The sequence below is a fragment of the Hemicordylus capensis genome, chromosome 6 (assembly GCF_027244095.1).
Source record: "Hemicordylus capensis ecotype Gifberg chromosome 6, rHemCap1.1.pri, whole genome shotgun sequence".
Classification (NCBI taxonomy): domain Eukaryota; kingdom Metazoa; phylum Chordata; class Lepidosauria; order Squamata; family Cordylidae; genus Hemicordylus; species Hemicordylus capensis.
In genome coordinates, this window is record NC_069662.1 from 141,499,171 (window position 1) to 141,523,741 (window position 24,571).

At 46.7% G+C, this 24,571-nt stretch overlaps 1 protein-coding gene across 15 annotated transcripts in view; it reads left to right on the plus strand.

Annotated features, from left to right (window-relative positions):
- The window catches only part of KIAA1217 (KIAA1217 ortholog), a 576,411-nt gene that overhangs the window by 343,416 nt on the left and 208,424 nt on the right, over positions 1-24,571 (plus strand). The window contains exon 1 of one of the 15 annotated variants that reach the window (XM_053262276.1): positions 2,111-2,207. The exons of 13 other annotated variants lie outside the window; for them this stretch is intronic. The gene's annotated coding sequence lies outside the window, so the exon portion shown is untranslated. Of the gene's footprint in view, positions 1-2,110; positions 2,208-16,050; positions 16,102-24,571 lie in introns of those variants that run through there. One more of the 15 variants, XM_053262274.1, reaches the window with a different exon arrangement.

Here is a 24,571-nt window from a genome sequence, read left to right on the forward strand (position 1 = left end):
TAGCTCCCCATCTTGTCTTCCAGCTCCTTGTTACAGGCAAGCCATTATCTGACTTGATTGCCCTGGTCAAACAGGGCGACTTGCCTGCCCGGTTTGCTTCTCTGCAGTTCTCTGGTCTTTATTACTCTCTGCTGTCTTGCCTTAAGCAAAGGATGATTAACCTGGTGTTCAGTTCCCTAGGAAGTGCCTCCCTGCCTTCATGTAGAACCATTAATTTCTAGGTGATTCTGTTTGCTACAATTGAATAATGCTGAGATAGCACCAGTTGTTTAATGCACTGAAATGATGGCTTCGAAAGGAGCCTAAATTCAAACTACTGTAACACAGAGAAGCTACTCCCATGACCAGGAGAGATCGGGCTAAGGGAGCCTAGCCCGATCTCTCCTGGTCGTCTGCTGCCACCGGGGCCACGCAGCTCCCGGCAGCAAACTATCCAAACTACCCATCCCCTTAAATGAGGTTAGCGGAGGGAGCACTCCACTAACCCTGTTTAGTTGATTGTGTGCTGCTGTGGCACGACTCTGTGCTGTGGCAACACACAAGGAGACCCCCACTGGGAGGCTAAAACAAGCCTCCTGGCCCTGGGGGTCTCTCCAGAATGCCCCTTGCACTCACGCGGGGCATTCTGGAACTTCTAGGCACCAGGAGGTCCCCGATCCCTACAGACCCCACCGGCTCTGTGACAGAGCCAGTAGTCGTGTGGGTGGCCGATCTGGCTGCCCAGGGCTCCAGGCAGGATCATCTGCGGGGAGATTGGGCAAAGCCTGCTCTCCCCGCAGAGCCCGGTAAGGTGCTTCGCACGGGTCGTGTGAAGTGCCTCACTGTCTCTAGCAGAGATTCCAAACAATTAAAAAACAACAACAACCCAAGTGTACCCCTTCTGTCGTAAACCATTAGTTCAGGCACCCCATAGAGCAGGCCTGCTCAACTTTGGCCCTCCTGCAGATGTTGGCCTACAATTCCCATAATTCCTGGCTATTGGCTGCTGTGGCTGAGAATTATGGGAGTTGTAGTCCAAAAACAGCTGGGGGGCCTAAGTTGAGCAGGCCTGCCATAGAGTTTGTGTGTATGTACGTACTCCCATTGAAATTAAGGGGACAACTTTAGTGTCCTGTTAATTACAGTTAGGCTGCTTATGAGTACCTTAATCTGGATGTAAGCCGGTGACTGAAACAGCCAATCTCATAACTGCAGCCTTTTATTATTTGTTTGTTTGTTTGTTACATTTCTATCCCACTCTTCCTGAAAGGCTCAGAGTGGCTTACAGCATTCTTTAGAGTTAAGATTCCTGTCCCAAAAAGGGCTCACAAACATTTTTTTTTTTTTAAGTGTGAAAGAAGCGGGGAGGTAAAGGTTGTTGGAGAAGAGGCTCTGGAAGGTACTTGCCCTCCTCAGGCCGATGGGGGGTCCTTGCTGCTTGCCCCACCTGCTGCTGCAGCCTGTTGGCAATGGCTGTAGAGGAGGAGTTGGTTCTTCGCGGAGGGGAGGGGCCAGATGGCAGTCTGTCCTCCTCAGGCTGTGTGTGTGTGTGTGTGTGTGTGTACACATATATACATAAAAACAAAAATCTAAGAGCTAGAGAGGGAGACAGGCTACAATGGTCACTGGCTCACATGCACCCTAAATTACTCATAAGCAGTCCCGTTGAAATTAACAAGAAGAGTTGTTCCCCTCCTGTTAATTTCTTGTTCTGTTAATTTCAATTTTCTGAGTTTTCTGGAGCCTGCCAGCCAGACTGAGGGGAGGGGCACTCTCTGTTTCAACTTGTCAGGAGCAGAGGAGGAGGGTTGCAGCAGACACACCGCTGAGGACATGTCGGTTTAAAGCTGGTGATCCTCAGAGGGGAAGCAAATAGTGTGGCTGCAGCACAGGTAGGCAGGAGGGCCTTGAGCACCCTCCCCCCCCCCTCCGGTCAAGGGCCCCTAGGGATACTAGTCCCCCCTGCTGGGAACTCCTAGTCTGCCGAGTTCCTTTTACTGTTTTAGTCAATGAGAGAGACACTTATTTTTGTTTCTGATCTCAGATTATTCCTCTGTGGAGGAATCAAGAATGCAGTGCTTCCATGAATGATCAAGCCATTTTGTAGACAAAAAGCTGGAAGATTGAAAATCTTTTATTAAATTGGTGGTCCGCGGCTGTGACATGCTGGGCAGGAACGGCTATAGGAGAGGGAAGAGAAATCGCAGAAGTAATCTATTCACTCAGTGGTAAGGCCAGAGATAATGACCCAGTGTCTGTCAATGAAAAAGCAGTGGGCAACCTCCAAGATCTGGGTGTGAGTTCATGCTGTTTTGTGACTAGGCTTGGGAAGATAATTGGATCTGAAATGCACTTCATTTTGGAAACAAGAGGTCTGTTTGCTGCATTTTAAGATCAAGGGATACTGAAAGTAGGCTGTGAAGGGACCACCAAAATTCACTTTTTTATAAGTACCTGCTCATCAATGCAGAACCAGTCACCGCGATCAGCTATTTGAGGCAGATATTTTTGCAAACGGTTCTGCAGAGTGGTACAGATGGTAATGGGCAAGTTCTAGCTGCAGGAACCTTTCACTAATTGTGGTGTGTGCTTTGTGGTAAGCTGCTAGCTTTTGTATGGATATTTGTGTGTAACTACCATTGAAATCAATTGGACACAGGAATGTGGACTTGTGGACAGGACTGCAGCCTGTAACATTCCATCGCTTTTGCGACATTCCGTCGTTTTTCTCCCCCTGTTCTAGCTAATCCTAAAGGGTATTCACATGACCGGGAGACGGGGAGGGCTGCTCTAAACTTACCTTGCCCCCAAGACAATCCATTGAATGCTGCTGGGAGCTCAGACCAGGCTCCCACACAATTCAGGCCTGTGGCACACAGCACAGATCTCCGGAGGTCGGGACAATTCATCCCAGCCTCCATGTATCCCACAATGCACCACGTGGGGAGCATGGTGTATTGGGGGGTGCACCCATCTCTGTGTACACACAGATTGCACACATGCAATCCCGGTGCCAGGGTTAAGGGCACATGTGCGCCCTTAACCTCGGCTAAAGGCTGGGTTTTAAAGTGGAGTTATGCGGGCAGGCAGTGCTGGGACCCGTCTGGATCCCGGCGCTGCACACAAGCAGCCTAACCCAGGCTGAGCTGCTCGTGAGAACATCCTTCTGTAGTGACAGGGCCTCTTGGACTCTGGACAGACCCTCTTGGACTCTTGGACAGACCCTCTTGAAGCAAGAGGAGGTTGCACACGCCATTGGGACTATTGGCTCCAGTGAGATTTCCCTTGATCTGTCAGGCCCTGAGCAACCAGAGCTTGTCACCAATCCTGCAGGGGGCTCTTCAGAGGAGCCCTAGAGCCTTGGGGCTCCCGTGCCCCCAGGATGGGCTTCTGTCCATAGAACCCATTCCATCAACCCCAAGACCCACAGAGGCAACACTGGGCCAGGGCCAGGCTCTGGAGGCAGGAGGCTCTTTGGCTACCTGGGCTCTCTCTTCCAGTGGGGGTGGGTACTCAGGAGGAAGGGGAGGCCAGCTCAGGTGCCTGCTTTGGATGATGGCCAACCTGAGGTCCAGGAAGGTCTGGGTCTCCAGTTACTATTTTTTATTATACGATATAGATATAGAGTCTGTACCCAGCCCAGTTGTTGTTGTTGTTATTATTGTCATCGTCATCATCTATTTATTTATTTACATTTATATCTCACTCTTCCTCCAAGGAGCCCAAGGTGGTGTACATGGCTGTGTATCCTCACAACAACCCTGTGAGGTAGGTTAGGCTGAGAGATAAATGACTGGCTCAGTCACCCAGTGAATTTCATGGCTGAACAGGGATTTGAATTTGGGTCGTCTTGGTCCTAATCTCTTGGTCCTGACTCTCTATATAACTCCTCCATTTGGAGATAGTACTGTTTGTACTAGCTTTTCCTAGGTCAGCTGTTCCTTCACTGAGGTGCTGCTTTGATGGACCTGGGCATGCACATATACCTGCCAATAACATTGAGGATTAGTGTTATTAAGAAAACAAAAGGCCTCTAGCTTTATACAGTATCTTATATTCTCACCCCTTCATATAATGCTGAGTTCCTTGGAGCAAAACTGAGCACTCCATAAGAAGGTTGTTCCCTTCCTCTGATGGCAGAACTTCTTCTATCAGAAGAGGCTCCTCTGTCGAAGGAAGGGAACCTAATAATAATAATTAAGAACAATAATAATCCAGTATATCACAGAGTGCTCTACACAGTTAAGAGAATAAAATGTAGCTGCAGCATGAATATATGCAGTTTAAATTAATACAGACACAAGACAGATAAACACACCCTAAAATTATTTAAATACACACAGTGATCTTCATTGTGTTTTTTGATGTATGTATTGCCGTTCTTGTTGTGCAATTTACAGGTTTTAAATGACAGCATGGATTTAAATGACAGCATGGATTAGCCATGTAGTATGCAGCAAGGTCATGTTAGGTCTGCAGAAACTGAGTAGTGAGTTCCTAAACCATGGTGGTTGTTCTTTCTGGTAACCCATCAGAGAAATTACAATGTGGGGGTTGGGGGGAGAAGAAAAAGGGGGAGCGAAGCCTTCACCAATCTGACTGTAAATAGAAATAATAAAACACTATGTCATGACTTGTCTGCTTTATATAGCAGCAAGGCTGCAACAGAAGCTTGAAAACAAGTTGAACAAGGAAACAAAATATGGTTTGGGTAACTCAAATAGGGAGGGCTTATAAAACTTGACACAGGACATAAAATTAAATAGGAGCTGGGAACCATGCCAGGAAGACCTCAGATTTCAGCTCTGCAAAGCCTTTAGTTACAGGTTGTTTTCCTCCTCATGGCTAAGTGTCCTTTCTCCCCTTCAGGAGCGACTCGGGTGGCTATTTATTAGTAAACAGCTGTTTGCAGTGAAGGGCGACCTCTTTATAGTGATCGTGGTTTCCATCCGCCTTGATTGGTGTTGATGGGAGACTAATCATGTGTCTGTGTTTTAACTGCCTCCCCACAAGGATTTGTGAATGCGTTGACTGGAAGCCACCAGTAATCAATTCCATAAAAACGCAGGGTGTTCGCACATGAATATATGTGCGTAGTGTTCGGACTGCAGTCCTTAGTCTCACGCCACACTATGGGAAATGCTTCTGAGATAACATGCATGGGATTAGTTGCAAACAGGGGCCTCAGGCAGCTGGTTATGGGGTGCCAGCAGGGCAGAGGGATGCTCCCCACTGGTGCTATTGGAGAAGCTCTTTGTGACTTTTACAAGCTTTCCAGGGGGAGTGCCTCTCTTTATACTCCCTGCAAAGCTTGTAAGAAGCATGAGGGGAAAGGATACTGCTGCAGCCTTCCCTTCTCCTCACCCTGTGCCACTTTCAAAGCTTGCAAGGGTCAGTTTTGAAAGGGGGCAGGCCCCTACCAGGGACATGGGGTAACAGCATTTGGTGCCTCACCTCAGTACCTTTGGCCGCCCCGGTTGGGCATATGGGCATGCCTTGTTACTCACGAGGGTTCAGTTCCTCACCTGCTACTGTGAGTAACGAGGCATTATGCCTGTGGGAAAGGGGGGCTTGGGTTCCAGAATAGACCAAAAAGGTGAAGGGGGAGGGCAACAAAATGGTTCTTCCTCCTGGGCTTCTGGCAAAATGGTGGTTGGAAGTGACCTACGCAGTCACTTCCAGCCCTCTAGGAACCATGGATACATGGGTTTTAATACTTTCATAGCCATTGATAATGAAACCGGGTGTCAATTAGACACACAAATACATGAAAATGCAGATATAGAGTCTGCATATAACGAGGTTTGCCTGTAAAATGTTTTTGCAAATACAGCCTTCCAGAGATTCTTAATGTGTAGCAAAATACAGCAAATTGTACTATATAAGAACATAGGAAGCTGCCATACACTGAGTCAGACCATAGGTCCATCTAGCTCAGTATTGTCTACATAGACTGGCAGCGGCTTCTCCAAGGTTGCAGGCAGGAATCTCTCTCAGCCCTATTTTGGAGATGCTGCCAGGGAGGGAACTTGGAACCTAGGACCCTTGCTTTTGCAAGTGGCCCTCCTTGCAAAACCAGCCTTTGAATACTTTGAAAGTGGCATAGGAGAGAGAATGTGGGGACGTAACATAGTATTCCTTGTGGAACTTGCAAGGGTCAGATCAGTCCCACAGAGATGCTTCTTTGGTGAGCGGGCCTCTTGCCACCCTGCTGGCCTTCCAAAAATCCAATGCCTGTGGTGACTGTCTCCCTTCGCCTCATGAAAGGATGGCCCCTAGAGCTACCTACAGCTGATCAGATTTCAGAAGACATGTGATAGCCTTTGGAGCTGCCGTCAGCCATGACTGCTTTTAAGTTAAAAAAAGAAAGGAAAAGAAAAGTTGGGAGACGTGATCATACACCTAGCTTTGAGTTACTCATCTGTAAATTGGTCTCATAATGCTTAGTCTCATAGGATTGTTAGAAGGGCAAATGAGATACAAGATGTAAATCCATACAGTTGCAAATCAGATTAAAGGAAGGGACACATGTTGGCCGTAAAGGGTCAACAGCCTCAAGAGAGAAAAACACTGTCATGCTTCCTTAGTGAAGAACAGCAGGGATCCAGATGGTACATAGGCAGGAGAGCTGGTCTTGTGGTAGCAAGCACGACTTGTCCCCTTAGTTAAGCACGGTCCGCCCTGGTAGCATATGAATGGGAGACTTGATGTGAGAGCACTGTAAGATATTCCCCTTAGGAAGCCACTCTGGGAAGAGCATCTAGGTTCCAAGTTCCCTCCCTGGCAGCATCTCCAACATAGGGCTGAGAGAGATTCCTCCCTGCAATCTTGGAGGAGCCTCTGCCAGTCTGTGTAGACAATACTGAGTGAGATGGACATTGCCATATACCGAGTATGGATGCCATTGGTCCAGCATCTAGCTCAACATTTTTAAATCTTTTTTTAAATTTTCTTTAAAAAAACAAAACATGCAGAAAGATCCTAGAAAGCCAAGCTTCAAACATCAGTTATATATATCATTTGAAAAACAAAATTATGACCACCAAAATTATAACCAAAAAGACCTCACATTTCATATTAAAGAAAACAATGAGTAGGGGTGTGTATCATCACTGAATTTATCATTCCAAAAAGTGACAATTTCTTAATAAAGTAAGAGTTATATATCTGATTGTCTCTAGCTCTTATATAATAAATAAGTCTTGCCATCAAAACTATAACCCATATCCTGAAAACACCCATCAGACAGAGGAGGATTTATAGAGCCCTTTCTCACCATCAGTGGGAAAGGGCTAGAGGGTGAGTGGAGAGGAAGCCTTGAAAGGCTTCCCTCCCCGCAGACGGTCCAGGCTGCTGGTCTGAGCGCAGAGTTCATGTGCCCAGATGTGCAGCTGCCCCCTTGGGCAGCGCAGAGGGTCAGGAGCCTGGGCGCATCACCTTGCCCTGGGACTCCCACTATGCACCGCGTGAGTGCACAGTGCATTGTGAGGGTCCCCCTGACACAAGCCCTGCAGACGATCTTAAAACCGAGGCTGAGGGAGCGCTTGCTCTCTTAACCTCATTTTGGAGACAGGCTCCAGAGTTGGTCGGAGGCCCCAGAGGGGTTGGTGCCGCCAGGAGTCGAGCGGCTCCCAGCAGTTCCTGGGCGCTTAAGAACAGCCTCATCCCAGCCCCTCCACCCCCCGTAATATGATGCTATGGAGATCTTTGCAGCAGTTGATAAGTTGATAATCATTTCAACATCGCCTTTATCGACAACTTCTTTTAGGTAATTCAGTAAGGTTCTTAAAGGATCCTTTTGGTAACTGATAGCCTGTTATTTTGTTAATAAAGAACAATATCAATTGCCGATATTGCTTGACTTTGTAACAAGTCCAAAAGATAGGTAAATAATGTGCATGCATTTCTCCACACTGCCAGCACCTATCATGAGGTAAATTATATATTATTTTCAGTTGACATGGTATTAAATATATTTGATGTTATGTTTTCAAATAATGCTCTTTAAAATTCATAGAAATCAAGCTCTTACCCACATTTTCTCCTATCCATTTCCATACTTCATGTGAGATTGGGCGTTTTAAATCTCTTTCCCATTTATTTTGGAAGGAAGATTGTCTATTAAAATGACAAAACCTACTTGTGATCCTGTATGCCCCTACTCATTGTTTTATTTAATATGATATTTGAATGTACCATTGTGAGGTCTTTTTGGTTATAAGTATGTTTTTCGATTGATTTACATAATTGATGGTTGAGCTTAGTTGGATCTTTCTGTAGGTTTTTAAAAAAAATAAAACTAAGTGTATGTATGCATACAATGTTTTCTAAATTGACTAGTAGCAGTTCTCCAGCGGCATCTGGTGGGCCACTGTGCGAAACAGGATGCTGGACTAGATGGGCCTTGGGCCTGATCCAGCAGGGCTGTTCTTATGTTCTTATGTTCTCATGTTCTCCAAGGTTTCAGGCAGAAGTCTCTCCCAGCCCTACCTGGAGGTTTTTCACACATGGCTCTATGCCTCGGGGTATCTGAAGAGTGAAGCTGCTTTGTAGCAGATTCAAGGCATTTTAATTCAAGGCATTAGAAGGAACATTTGCATAGCCATCAGCACCTCCATCAACACCCTTGGAAAAAAGCAGAAGTCCCAGAGTTTTTTTCCAAAAGCTGCTGGAAATAGAGGATTTTTTAACCCCGGATATAACTTGGGCTCAGTCAGAATTCGCAGCCCCACTTTGGAGAAAAACAAAGCCCTGCCTGTCCTGGTCCCTGTTAAATCCAGTGAATATGTGGACTGGCACCCTCTAATCAGGAGTGGATTCGGGGGTGGGGGGAGCCCTGTCTGTAAAACCTCCTGGAGATGCCAGGGAGTGAACCAGGGCTGGGACTTCTGCATGCTGTGCCTGAGCTAAAGGGAAATATCTTACAGCAGGCAGTGCTCAAATATAGTAACCCATCTGAATGCAAATGGACCAGTTGTCTGACTCCCTATTATAGCTGCTGGAGGAAGGCTGTGCTGGGATTGGATGGGCCTAGTTGCTTCTCCCCCCACTAAATAGAAGAAGACCATCACTTTAAAAGGTGCTTCTTTGCTCAGTTAGCAGGTCAGCTGTGCCCTCAGCCAGCAACCATCAACAAACAGCTATAGCTCTGTGTGACCATGGGTTGCTCTTGGCGCTGCCGCAAGAGATTACGTGCAGCCATAATTATACCCATTATATGCATGCACACTCAGCATTCCGTTCCATTCCACTGTTTAAAAATGGCATGAAAGCATCTTCCGGCTGTTGTACCAGCCTTTGCAGGAATGCGGAGATGAGGAAAAGCCAGTAAGCCAGTCACAAAACCACATGAGGGAGACGACACATTAGTCACCACATAGGAGACTACACGTTATAGGCATGCTATTTCCAAGAACAGGATCAAAACAAATATCCTAATATCTGGATGTGTCCTTGTTAGGGTTGCAAGTTTTTATGAATTAATTAAGTTAATTGAAAAGGGGAAGACTTTCCAAATTATTTTAAAGCGTTGCTTATTAATCTGAACGTAGGAGCATAGGGTTAGGGTTAGGGAATTTATCTATCTATCTATCTATTTATTTGAAACATTTAATATACCGCCCACTCCAAAGACTCCGGGCAGTGCACAAAAGCATGCAAACAAGGCAACATTAAAAAGTACATTCCAAATTAAAAACTAAAGTAACTAACAAAAAACAAATAAAGTAAACTACAGGGCAAAAGCCTGGCGAAAAAGAAAAGTCTTCAATAGAGATTTGAAGATCAGTAAGGAAAGGGCTAGACGAATCTGAAGGGGAAGAGAGTTCCAAAGAAGTGGGGCAGCAACCGAAAAAGCCCTTTCACGGGTCCTAGAGCCCCGAACCACTCAGAAATCAGGGACCGACAAAAGGGCCATTTGAGATTATCTAACTGGACGGGATGTAACTGGGTTGGAGAGGCGGTTCTGTAGGTAGACAGGCGCCAAGCCCTGCAAGGCTTTGAAGGTAAAAACCAGGACCTTAAATTGAACTCGGAAGCAAATGGGGAATTAGAATTAGACCATTAGAATTAGACCATTGATCCATATAGCTCAGTACCATCTACTGGCAATACTAGGGGGCAGCGGCTCTTCAGGGATTCAGGCAGGAGTCTTCTCCAGCCCTACCTGGAGATGCCAAGGATTGAACCTGGGCCCTTCAGATGCTCTCCCACTGATCTATGGCCCCAAGGAATATTTTACAGTGCTCACATATAGTCTCCCATCCCAATGCAAACCAAGGAGACAATCCACACTCACTACCACAAGACCAGCTCTCTGCCTACCATTTTCCCCTTTTCTCTTTCTATTTTTCTCTCTGCATCTAAGTTGGCACCTGCCACCATTTGCCTCTCCAACACCCCTCACTTGTTTGACAGGTTGGCGAAAAGGAATTAGTTGTAGGCACAATGGCTTGGAGCTCCCTTGTGGGCTGCCACCACTACCAGCCTTGCCTCATCTCTTGAAGGAGTCAGCTCCATGAGGAAACAGAGCCCATCCCACCATCACGACATGATATCACTCCAGGCTCTTTGAAGCAGCATATAAGGCTGTGGTTCTGCAGATTTCCTTGGGAGTAAGTCCTATTGAAATCAGTGGCCAACATCCAGAGCAAGGAACCACATACAGAAAGACCACTGTTGCACTAGCTTGAGCAGGTGGTTTAGCTGCACTAAAACAAATGGAGCTTTGCAGAACTGCACTATTGCTCTGTTGCACAAAAGTTCCCATTAAAAGAAATGAGTTCTGCCACAGTTGCACACCACGGGTCTGGAATGCAGGCTCCAGACTTGGTGCAGTTAGCTAGTGCAATAGTTTTGTGCTACCACAATGTCCTCCCACATCTTTATTTATTTATTTATTGTTTAAATTTGTATACCACCTTTCATTAAAACAATCCCAAGGCGGTTTACATGCGGTTCATTGCTTTGGAAGTTGGCCAGTGGGACTGGCTTTGGTAGCCTTATCCAGAAAGTCACCTCATTCACACGACCATTCGTACCTGGGTGCAGCCTCTGACCTGGGGATAGGGTGAGTGCTTTGTTTTTCTTCAGAGCTATCCATTTTATGCCATCTTAACTGATTTATCTATTGATTGTACGTAAGAACAGCACAGCTGGATCAGGCCCAAAGCCTTTCTAGCCCAGCATCCTGTTTCACACAATGGTCCACCAGATATCTCTGGTGAAGGCATGCCTTCTCTCCTGCTGTTGCCCCCCTGCAACTGGTATTCAAAGGCATCTTGCCTCTGAGGCTGGAGGTGGTCTAAAACTCATTGGGTTATTCTCCTAAGATTTATTTGATTAGATGAGACAGCCCTAGGACTTAAACAACCATCTTGAGAAGCTAAAGGAAAATGGACAGAAGATAGGATAAGAATATTCACAGCTCCTAAATTATGTTAAAAGTTTCTGAGGCTGTGACTGACAGATAGAGGACATGGAACAAACTCTTTGGGCTCCTTGGAGAAAGAGCGGGATATAAAATGTAAATAAATAGATAGATAGATAGATAGATAGATAGATAGATAGATAGGCAACACTCTGGCCATGTAGGTCAATGTGTGGAGGTGTAATGTCTTCCTTTGGCTGTAGGTCCGTTGTATGTAGTCACTCTGTGGATCACTTTGGTGATCCATTTCCACTACATTCCTGGAGCAGAAGCAACCAGGACATTAGCCTGAAGCAGGAGGCTTCATTATTTAACAAGGTTAATCAGGAGAGAACTCTCTAGTGTAGACACTCTAGAGGAGAGCTGGTCTTGTGGTAGCAAGTATGACATGTCCCCTTACCCCTTAGCTAAGCAGGGTCTACCCTGGTTGCATATGAATGGGAGATGGGATGTGTGAGCACTGTTAAGATATTCCCCTTAGGAGATGGAGGTGCTCTGGGAGAAGCATCTAGGTTCCAAGTTCCCTCCCTGGCATCTCCAAGATAGGGCTGAGAGAGAACCTTGGAGAAGCTGCTGCTAGTCTATGTAGATAATACTGAGCTAGATGGACCAAGGGTCTGACTTGGTATATGGCAGTTTCCTATGTTCCTATGACACTCAGGCCAAGGCAGAAAAGCCAGACAAACTCTACCAGCACAGTGCTGGAGGGAAGGGAGCTCAACAAGGCTGTATACATTCTTAAAGAGACAGTACCAATAGTCCATACATGCCCTTGAGTTTCCACGTTATACTCATTAGCATAACATTTAAAGCAGACAAAACATTGGAAAAGGCAGTTCAAACATATGACGTTCCATTGGAGGCAGGTCCTTATCACCGTCTCATATAAAAGTCATTAAAATGTGGAAGGCAGCTTCGCCACATAGCCGCTCCTACTTTAAACAGAACTCCCTGGGGACTGCTCAGGGGAGGAGAGCTGGTCTCGTGGCAGTGCACCTGAGTGGTCCCCTTTGCTAAGCAGGGGTCTGCCCTGGTTTGCATCTGGATAGGTGACTACATGGAAGTGCTGTAATGTACTCTTAGCGCATTCAGCCATAGCTGAGTGGTAGAGCCTCTGCTTGCTTGCTTGCATGCATGCAAAAGATCCTAGTTTCACTCCCTGGCATCTCCAGGTAGGCCTGGGAGAGACTCCTGCCTAAAAATTTGGAGAGCCACTGCCCGTCAGTGTTGACAATACTGAGCTAGGTGGACCAGTGTTCTGCCTCGGTAGAAGGCCGCTTCCTACGTTGGCTGTGACTCTGCTTCCCGGTCAGCACCAGGAAGCTCCAAGTCCATCAGCCTGCCTGTATTTTGTGGACCGGGAGCTTGTTAGTCTGACCCCACTTGTCAAACACATTGCATCCCTACTGAGCTCCTACGTGATTGACGAGGCAGGTTATTAAACTTTCCAGGCACGAAAAACGTTACTCCCGATACAAAAGCCTTTGGCCTGGTTGCAGCCAGCCCCTGTGCTTGCATCCCGTGCGAGATGACTACCGTTCTCCTCCTTCCTTTGAAGTAGTTGCCAGAAACATGGGGCCGTCCTGGAATGTGCCTTTCCCAGGGAGGCCTCAAAGATTTAGCACATACTGCAGAAGCACAACAGAGGAATTATCTGATGGAGTTGAGTGGGTGGGTGAGAAAGCAATGTCTTGGGTTGGAACATTGCTGTTGGGTGTTATGGCAGTGAATGTAGCCCTTCTCTGTTTGCTGTGGGAAATGCTTGTGTGGCTTTTCTTTTTTTTAAATGCTGCACTTGTTGGTCTAATCGGTCTGGGGCATTTGTGCTGTGCTTTATCTTGGAGCTGGAAATGCCTGTGGTATGGCTGAAGTGCAGGAGCTGGAAGCCTGGTGGAACAGCCCACCCCACGAATTCCATATTGCAGAACCAAGACATGGATGTTTATGCCTTACTATGAAATATGTAATGCTCTCTACAGGATTAGATGTTTGTGCCTTTCCCACGCTGGAGCTCCTGGCGTCTGTCCAGAACTATGCCGAGTTCCCCCAGCAGCCGCCTAAAAGCCCTGTGTGTATATCACCGATTCATAGCAGCTAATTTCTGCCTACCAGAAATATGCTTCCATTGACAGAGCCTGGTGGCTCCACCATGAATGGCACCCAAGGATTAGATGAGGCGGAGGCTTAACATTTGTATAGCCTTGTGAGTCTTCAGAGTGCTACACCTGTTAGGTGACTATTGCGGATGCGGGGCTCAGGGTAAGAGGAAGTGGCTTGCCCAAGGCCACCTTGTGCATGGGATGGGCTGTTAGCTCAGGGATAGAGCATCTGCTTTTTATGCAGAAGGTTGCAGGTCCAATCCCAGGCATCTCCAGGTAGGACTGGGAAAGACTCCTGCCCAAGACCCTGGGATTTTCCAGTTAGTATAGATAATACTGAGCTAGATAGACCAAGGGTCTGATCAGTATAAGGCAGATTCCCATGAATTCACAGCACAGATGAAATTAAAACCCAGAATTTCCTGATTTGTCGCCATTAAGTCTCTTAATGGCGACACTACTCCAGCTCTCAGTGGGCCAGCCTATGAAATGTGCAGGCCAGACTCTTATGAATAACAACCCTCTAGCACTTTCACCAGTGGAACAGGGACACACTAGTAACTTCCCTGTTTTCATAGCAAGAGTTAGTCTCTGAGGTTTACTTCTACCACCATTACCAGGCCTGCTATGTTGATCAGGCCTGCTCAACTTAGGCCCCCCCAGCTGTTTTTGAACTACAACTCCCATAATCCCCAGCCACAGTGGCCAATAGCCAGGGATTATGGGAATTGTAGGCCAACATCTGCAGGAGGGCCGAAGTTGAGCAGCCCTGACATAGATGAAGACTCTGCTCTGCCTAGGAATCTGCCATATGCTGAGCCACACTATTGGTCTGTGTACCTCAATTCTGTCAGCACTGACTGATAGCAGCTCTCTGGGATTTCAGGTGAGGGTGTTTTCCTGCCATACTTGGATATATCTTTATTTATTTAAAAGATTTTTTCTGCTGCCATTCTTCACAAGTGAATTCATGATGACTTAGAAGAAGATTTTTAAATGCAATGAATAATAGAGTAAAAACAATAACAACAGCAGCACACATACACACACACACACACCAACAACAATACCACACACTTCGATTTGAGTTGACAACAGTGAAGCATGTGGGGAAATGGCTGGAACGCAAGTGAAGAAAACCCCCAAATGCTTCTGTCCAAATATGGGTCAGAGTACCAGAAAAGGCATCCCCCCCCCACTCCATCATTGCATCATCCAGCGGAGCCTTTTTGGGTGGCGTGGGACTTTATGAAATCTGGCCCAGGGGAAGATGTGGTTGGATCCTCGGTAGCTCACTGTGATGTGTTTGCACAACACTTTTAGGGTAAAGTCGCTCGTATTCATCATGACTTGGAGTCTGCAATTAATGCAGTATTATTGGTGGAGGTGTCTGGAGTACCATCTGGTCTGGTTTTGCTGGATGAGTTTCAGTTATTGGAACCTGAGGATATGGACAAGGTGTTTAGTGGAGTCTGGCCAACCACTTGTATGTCTGACTGTTTACCTTCAGGGCTTATTAAATCTAAGATTTCCAGCACAACCGCTGGGTCCTGCAGGTTGTAAATGCCTCAATGAGAGATGGAGTAGTTCCATCTTCCAAAGAGCTGGGCCACCACTGAGAAGGCTCGCCCACACTTCAGAAGTCTTGCCAACCACACTTCAGAAGGCAGCAGGATGTGGAGGAGAGCTTCTCTGCATGATCTTATGGGGCAGGCAGAACTATATGGGAATAGGTGGTCCTTCAGATGACTTGGCCTTAAACTGCTATGCCTTCTGTATGCAAAACATGTGTTCTCCCACTGAGCTATGGCCTCGCTCTGCCTTCTGCCTGCTATATTAAATTGACTCTGCAACAGCTTGTCTGTCATTGATTTAAAATCCAAGATGGTTCTTTGGGCTAAAGTTATACTACTAGAAAAATGAGATTTGTCCTGCAAGCGAACAGTTTAAAATATAACTCAACAGCTGCAGAGTGTGAAGTGGCAGGCGATATACAACGTGGGGCTTTAGTGTTCATGTGTGTGCATTTATAAGCATGTGTTCTAGACCTAAGATGCATGCCCCCTCCCAAGATTAAGCTCAGCTAGCAATATAGGAGGTGGGATTCAACCCTGGAGTCACACTATCAGTCACACTATCAAACTTTCACTAAGGCATCCACAAAAAGACAAAAATAGGAATGGTGATGGTGATAGAGACCAGAAAACAGGGACTGTTCCTTATTAAGGATCCTTCCAGAAGGCAGTAAACTATGGGGAAAAGCTTTCTAGCACATTCTAAGTGCAAGTTTACTCACCCTCCATATGCTCACGCCAACTTCTGTCCTCTTTCCCAGGAAGAACTCATGGTCTGTTCAGACATCAAGCAGAGACCTCAGGCAACTTTCTCAGCACCACCTACTGGCCAGCTCTTACTTTCCAAGAAGAACCAATCACGTTTCCCTGTTTGCCAGAAAATTGGTAATGCAGAAAAAATGAGTCCTTCTCAGAAAGCAAGAGCTGGCCAGTAGGTGCTGCTGCTGTGGAGATTGTGAAAGATCCCTGCTAGGAATCTGAACGGAGCATGAGTTCTTGCTGGGAAGGGGTTGTGTGAAGGGTGAGTAACTTGTGCTGGGAGCTTACACACAAGCTTTTCACATCTCGTAGTTTACTGCCATCTGGAAGGACCCTAAATATGGTAGTTGGAGTGTATGTGAATAGTGAGTTTTCTCAAATTCTAACTTTTATAGAAAAAAGAGAAAAGAACAACAGTTTAACCTGGAGTGTGTGGATTTTACTCCCCAAAGCTTGATCACCTGTCCCCATTAAGACCTTATCCTGGCTTCAACAGGCTCTTAACCTGGATTTATTTCTTCCTATAATCTAAGTTGTGAGTCATGTGGCCCTCAAACTACATATTCTTGACTACTGTGCATACACAGGTGTAATTCTTCAAGCTTAAGTGGTTTGAAAATGGCAATATTCAATCTGCCTCAGGAGAATGCCTTTGACTTCATGAGGAAACCACAATAACCATTTTGCTAACAGTGTTTCTCTTTCCCTACATCCCAAATTGGCCATCGTGCCTTCTTACACAAGCACCTAACACTTTCCATAAGACTGATTTAGGTTTAAAAGCCTGGGAGAAACAGGATAATTAAAGTGCTCAAAGGGACATTTAGAATCCCTTTTGTCATTACTGGCATGAGTTTAGGGAAATGGAAATGAAGAAATTAAGGGGCTTGTCCAAGGTGTCAGAGACGGTAAAATCCCCTCAGGAGCTTAAAATCCCCTCAGTGAGGTGGAAATGGCTAGAAGACGCTTTTTCAATTTACTTTATATGTCATTGGAAAGGCAGTTGAAGGTTAATCATAAACTTGTATGGTTAAAGGAGACCAGAATGATCTCCAGCTCTGGTGGAGAGAAGGGCTGCGTTCCTCATGCTTTCCTAATATGATTGGATAGAGCAGTGATTCCCAACCTGGGTTCCTCCAGATGTTGCTGAACTACAACTCCCAGCATCCCCAGCCATAATAAATTGGAACCCAGGTTGGGAACCACTGGAATAGGGTGGCAGTGCATACTCCTCACTAGCATGTGGGAGTACACAAGCAGAGTTTTGCTTTTTAAAAACTGTGAACTTATGAAGGACAGTGAGAAAGTGCTCAGAGATATGCCTTGAGAGCATGGAGGCAGTGGGTCTTTCCATACCCAGGAAGTGTATGAAGTACCTGTCAATCAGGCTGTTGGTCCTGAAAGAAGATGGTTTTTTACAACTACTACTACTTTGAAATTAAATCGTGGTCAAGCAGGCATCATACTTTTGGTCCTGAAGGACAACTTTGTATCTGCCTAGAAAGAGAGAATTGAGAGGAAATTAGAAAGTTATGGGCCAGGTATCCCCATGTTGGTCTCCTTAGGGATCTTAAAAGCCAAAGAGATAATTAGGCAGTGGATCTGGGACATAGTGATGCAGGAAGACAGGGCCCGAGTCAGAAATTTACCTTTCTTGCAACTCTCCCTCATAGACCAGCTAAATATTTACAGGAGCTTGTTCTTGCCAGATCGAGAAGGGCATTTGCCTTGGCACGCTTGAATGCGCTGCCCTCAGCTCTCTTAGAGGGTGATTATCTAGGGATTCCTTCTGCTCAAAGGTTATGCCCGCATCAGTCAGGAGCGGTTGAGACAATTGATCTTATGTTGCTTCACTGTTTATTTTACAGAGATATTCGGCTAGCACTTTTGTCACCTGTTTTGTCTAGATTCCCAAGTAGGCCATCAGCCTTTTATGTGTCTCTCCGTTTGGCTGACAGTGATATTAACGTTTCCACCAAGGTAGCAAAATTTTGCCACATTGAAAGCTGTGTAAGCAAGCAATTGATAAAATCATGCGTGTTGACTGTACTATATATATTGTTATAGTGTAAATGGTGTTTTGTAAGAAAGTACTGGCAGAGTCATGATTGCTGGAGATTACTACTTATCTGTTGTGTTGTATTTTTGTCTGGTCAGTGACAGAAATAAAGATTCCATTCCATTCCATAGTACTACTACTACTACTACTACTACTACGTTTATATACTGCTCTTCAACAAAAGTTCTCAAAGTGGTTTAAACAAAGATGGCTCCCTGTCTCAAAAGGGCTCACAATTTAAAAAGAAATCTAAGGTACATGCTAGCTGGGGTTGGATAGTGTAATTAGCAGGCCTCAACAAAATTTAGCTGTCAGAGCCAGCTGAAGGAGCCAGCCCCAAAATTTAGGACTCAGATTGCCCTCTGGATGGGGGATGGGGACTTGCCCTCTAACCAGCAGCAAATCCATACCTGCCAACATGTCCCTATTTTCCCATTCAGGTGAATGTGGAAATAGGGACATGTTGGCAGGTATGTAAATCCCTCTGCTGCATGAGCGGGAGGGGGGGGACACCACTCACCCCCAGTGACGCCTTCCACTCCATGGGGTGGGGGCAGACCCTTCATCTTGTTTGCGTCTGCCTGGCTTGTACACTTCTCCTCCTGTTAGCATTAGGGAGGTGATGGACTAACATGATCAGGAGGAGGGAGCACCCCATTCCACCTTGCTTTCTCACTCTTCCTCCTGGGGCTTTTACACACAGCACGTTTTACCGTGATTTTATGGGGGAGGCTTTACTGCAAACTCAAAGTTGTCCCCAAAACCCAACACAAATAGTGGATTTTTTTACCCCGGATTTAAATTGGGTTACACTCTAATGCACAGTGAAAAATGGTGTCTGGAATGCTCCCTGATAACTCGCAGGGACTTTGGGGTAAATCTAGCTGATATGTGAATGCATCCCCTCCATTCCGCAGGAGTTAAAGGGCTTTAAAAGCCCCGTGTGAAAAGCTTCCTGGTTGCATCTGTCCATCACCTGGCTCCATTCTTACATTCCCAGCCACCATGGCAAGCTGGCACTTGGGATCTGTAGATCCGTGTCTTACTTGATTGGCTGAATTGGAAAACTAAATTCATAGCAGTACATTTAAGCTGCAAACCCTCTGCCCCCTCACTTGGGGAAAAAGCCCCACTGAACACAAAGGGAGTTTAGGTATTTTCCATATTTTTCACATTTACCCAAGGTGTTGGGATGTGGTATTGTTTTAACACTTCATCCCAATCCTCCCCAAAGGTTTTGATCCAGCAATTTGTTTCTTTGATAAGAAAGTATTCTGAACTACTACTCATACATTTAAAAACTATTTTCAGCTGTATAATTTATGTTTTGGGCACTAATGATCTAAATATTATGCTCCTTCGTGCCCACACCGTGGCAGAGGCTTCTCTTTAAATCAATTTAAAATGCAACCCGTTAACCTTTTTGGTTGTAGGTAATGAGACTCAGGAGGCTACCTTTGCTGTTATCTAGATAATTGATTAATAGGTCACTTTTGAATCATTGCTTAGCACAGATGACTGTGTACATATTTTCCCATGCTACAATTTGCACTTTCTTTCCAGATGGAAAGATCAAACTCGCATGTAAGCCCTGCTGTATTTAAACACCCCAGGAAGCTCAGAATGTTACAGGTGTGAAACTGAAGACTGTCTATCTGTCTACCTATCTATCTTATCTAATTCTCTAAGGCATACCTGTGGCTAATCCCGTTGGTGGTATATCAATGAAAATGGTATATCAATATTTACATAAATGTAAATAAATAATTAAATTAAATTAAATGGCACCCTGTCCCTAAAGGGCTCACAATCTAAAAAAGCAACATAAGAGAGACACCAGCAACAGCCACTGGAGGGATGCTGTCCTGGGGATGGATAGGGCCAGTTGCTTTCCCCCTGCTAAATAAAGAGAATCACCACTTTATGAAGGTGCCTCCCCCAGGGCACTCCCCTTGCCCCCCCTTCCACACCCAGCCAGCAAATGAAGCACTCGCGGGCTGGGAGTACAATGCATGGCCCCTCACCCACTCCGGACAAGGTGCTCGCTGCTGGGAGAGACGGATGCAACCCATTGGCCCCTTCTAGCTGGTGAGCACCTTGTTTGCTGGCTGGGTGCTTTTCTTTCTCTCTGTCACTCAGGAGAGAAATAACACCCAGCTGGTGCTGGCACTTTGTTCACTGGCTGGGAAGGACCGAAGGGCCATGCCCCCTTGCATCGACATGTGTCTGACGCCAGCACAAGGGGTGTGATGAGTGTGGGAGTACAGTGGTGGGGCAGCTAAGAAGGCAGGCAGAGGCAGCCTGTCCCTGGGCTGCCCCCAAGCTCACCCCATGCTTGGTATGGATTGATAGGCAAATGGCCCAAACGACCACCTTTCCCTGCTGCACCACTCCCTATTCAGCTTTCAGTGTGCACACATATGTGCCCATGCTCTGTAGCATACTGGTAGCCTCCCTGGCTGACACCCCCCCCCCCCACTTAGTGACCACTGATCCAGGCACCAACTGGGGAAGACTCTGCTCTCTCCCGCCCCAGCTGGGCCAGACTCAGAGATAGTTGCAGGAACTGAGTGTGGCCATTGGGGTGGAATTTGGGGACGGGAAGGGACTTGTGAATAAGTCCCTCCTATTTCCAGAACCAGCTGCGAGGAGAAAGGATACAAGAACAGAAGCAGCAGCCAGAGAAGACCTGCTGCCTCCACCCTCTGAGCAAACCATGCCTTGGAAGGGGAAAGAAAGTCTTGATGGCTCTAAGTATGGCTGCCTCCATACTTATAATACATAACGGGGCTATTCAGACAATCGGCAAAAATTGGGCTAGGAGAGCCTAGCCTGATTTTTGCCGATTGTAAGAACCACCAGGCTTGCAGCCGAGTCCTCTGGGTCTAGAGCGGGTAACCCAAATGAGAACCCCTGCCTTGAAACCAGGTTTGCAGACCGAGCGCTCTGCAAACCTGGTTTTAATTATTGTGAGTAGCTGTGGCGTGCCTTTGTGCCGCACCTGCTCATGAGTAGACCCCCAGAGGGGAGGCAAAATGCCGCCTCCCAGCTCCAAGGATCTCCCCAGTATGCCCTGCTCACTCGCGTGGCCCCCGAGCGCCCCAGCCCTGGCTGGCTCCGTCTCAGAGCCGGCAATTGTGTGGGCAACCGATCTGACCGCCCAGGGCTCCCTCTCTGCTCATGAGTGGGGAGAGCGGGCTTAGCCCGCTCTTCCCGCTTACCGCCCCCGAACCAGGTCCCACGGATCGTGAGACCCGGTCCATAGAGGTCATTCACACAATCAAAAACTGTGTTCTACCCAGGTTTGGGAGCTGTGTGTGCTCCCAATTTTTGGTTGTGTGAAAGCAAGGTAGGAGGAAAATCTGGGTAGAAGTGATTGTGTGGAAGCAAGGTTACAGAAAAACCTGGGTACCTTTTCCTCCTACCTTGCTTCCACATAATCACTTCTACCCAGGTCTTCCTCTAACCTTGCTTCCACACAAGCAAAAATTGGGGGCACACACAGCACCCAAACCCAGGTAGAACACCGTTTTTGATTGTGTGAATGTCCTCAGTGAATTTCTTGTTTGTATATAAGCCTTGATGCTACATTCTGTGCACACTGTAGCATATATGTAATGTACATTGGGAGCTGCCTTGTACCATTAGCCCAGGATTGTCTATACTGACTGGCAGTGACTCTCCAAGGTTGTGATGTAGCAGCCCAGCAACCTTTGCTACTTGGTGCATGTGGTTTGGTGCATGTGATCTGTGAGCCAGGTCCCACGATCGGTGAGACCCGGTTTTTTCGAGTGAGTGGGGGGAGTGGGCTAAGCCCGCTCATGATTGGGGAGGGAGCCCTGGGTGGCTGGATTGGCCGCCCACACGATTGCCGGCTCCATGATGGAGCCAGCGGGGGCTGGGGGGGAGCGGGGGCTCCTGCAAGCTCCAACATGGCCTGCGCAAGCGCGCAGGCCATGATGGCGAGACCCCTGGAGCTGGGAGGCAGTTTTCTCCCTCCCCTCCGGGGGTCTCCTCGTGAGTAGCCGTGGCTACTCATGATCAAATAACCCAGGTTTGCGGGCTAAGGGGAGAGGTACTTGAGCAGGTTAACTGCTTGAGAACCACCGGGCTTGCAGCCGAGCCCGGTGGTGCTTACGATTGGCAAAAATCGGGCTAGGCTCTCCTAGCCCGATTTTTGCCGATCATCAGAATAGCCCCTGTGTGTGCAGCGACCTGAGGCTAGAGGCTGTTCCTCTCTTACTCTCTACAAGTTAGTTGTGTGTTGCTTAGCTTAGTTGCAATATTTATTTATTACAATTATATACTGTGTCGTACAACCAATCTCTAGGTGGCGTAAAGAAGTTTTTAAAAACTCCACTTTAAAATTAAGAACAATTAAGACACCATCAAGACAGTTAAAAAACAGATTAGATTGAATATCTCCAAACGCCTGGGTGAAGAGATCTGTTTTCAAGCCCCTCTTAAAGACTGGTGAAAAACCAGACCCCTTGGTGGGAAGTGCCTTCCATATCTCAGGAGAATACCTGTTTTTGATAAGCCACCAACCAAACCAATGGCAGCTGTAAATAGACCTCTCCAATTGATTTTAGGAATTGGTCTGTCTAGAATGAGCCCCTGGTGGCGCAGTGGTAAAACTGCCGCCCTGTAACCAGAAGGTTACAAGTTCGATCCTGACCTGGGGTTCAAGGTTGACTCAGCCTTCCATCCTTCCAAGGTCGGTAAAATGAGTACCCAGAATGTTGGGGGCAATATGCTAAATCATTGTAAACTGCTTAGAGAGCTCCGGCTATAGAGCGGTATATAAATGTAAGTGCTATTGCTATTGCTACTGCTAGAAGAAGCTGTTCTCTTTAACACCCCAGGCTCAAGCCATTTAAAGGTCTGTCTAGAAGAAGGGATCTCTTTAGAAGATGCTGTTCTCTTAAATACCCCAGGCTCAAGCTGTTTAGGGCCTTAAAGGTAATTACCAGTACTGGGTATTTCTCCCAGAAATTTATCAGCAGCCAATGCAATGCTTTCAACACTGGAGTACAGAGGAACATCCTGGCCCCCAGCCTCCTCGCTGCCTTGAAGCATGTCATAGGAACATAGGAAACTGCCACATACTGAGTCAGACCATAGGTCTATCTAGCTCATATTGTCTTCACAGACTGGCAGCGTCTCCAAGGTTGCCGGCAGGAGTCTCTCTCAGCCCTATCTTGGAGATGCTTGGGAAGGAACTTGGAACCTAGATGCTCTTCCCAGAGGGGAATATCTTCCAGTGCTCACACATCAAGTCTCTCATTCATATGCAACCAGGGCAGTCCCTGCTTAGCTAAGGGGACAAGTCATGCTTGCTACCACAAGACTAGCTCTCTCCAGTAATAAGGTCTCTATGAGTCGTCTCCGAGACCAGCCTAACTGCCAAGTTTTGTACTACCTGAAGTTTCCAGACTACATAGACAGGCAGCCCTACGTAGCCATTTCATTATCCTTCTCATTTGTACTGATGGTGACCTGGAGAGGGGGACTTAGGGGCATACAAGAGCTTTGTGAGCATACCACCCCTGAAACCCACTAGAAAGAAGTGGATAATGGCGGGTGGCAGGGGAACCTTTGTTTTACAGGGATAGTTCTAGGTATGGCAGCTCCAACTGAGCTCCAAAAAAATGACATGTAATGGACAATGATGTTCATGCCATTAGAGCATGGGTTGGTCTAGGCTTGTTGGTCTAGGATGACTATGTGTTCATAAAATGTCCGATGTACGTACCAAGCGGTCTAATATAAGAACGTTTGTAAGAGTTTATATAAAAATTTCCTTTAAGAGATTGATGATGATTATCATCATCATCATAAGAAACTTGATCTTCCACACTTAATGTACATTAAGGTCATAGTTTTCTCTATGGATCTAATTTGACTTTTTAATGATTGCCAAATAGGAGCTATTTTCAGCAGCCCAAAATAGACTCCTTAATGTTTGCTACTTAGAAGAAGAAAAAACAGATAATGATTGCATTGGGGTTTAATTGAGCTTTATGAAAGCATGTGCATTTTAAAATAGGGATTTAATGACCTCTGTGATATATCTCAATATTAAGAGTCTGTGGGAAGAAGTGCACAAAGAGCCCCTTCTGACGATCCATGAGAAGGGCTCCAGAGCAGGCTTCAGGGAAGGCGTGTAAAAACCGACCTTCTCCACAGACAATCCAGCTTGCATTGCTGGATGTGCTCCCTGCACGCACAGACACAAGAGCTGTCTTGTGGTAGCAGGCATGACTTGTCCCCTTGGCTAAGCAGGGTCTGCCCTGGTTACATATAAATGGGAGACTTGATGTGTGAGCACTGCAAGATATTCCCCTCAGGGGATGGAGCCACTCTGGGAAGAGCATCTAGGTTTCAAGTTCCCTCCGTGGCTTCTCCAAGATAGGGCTGAGAGAGATTCCTGCCTGCAACCTTGGAGAAGCTGCTGCCAGTCTGTGAAGACAATACTGAACTAGATAGACCAATAGTCTGACTCAGTGTATGGCAGCTTCCTATGTCCCTATGACATGCTTCAAGGCAGTGAGGAGGGCCGGGGGCCAGGATGTGTTGGCCCAGCCCATACCAGGAGGCACTGCGCGGGTTCACGGTGCATCATGGGGATCCCCTTCCCCTCCCGGGGCTCCCCACAGATGGCAGCCATGGC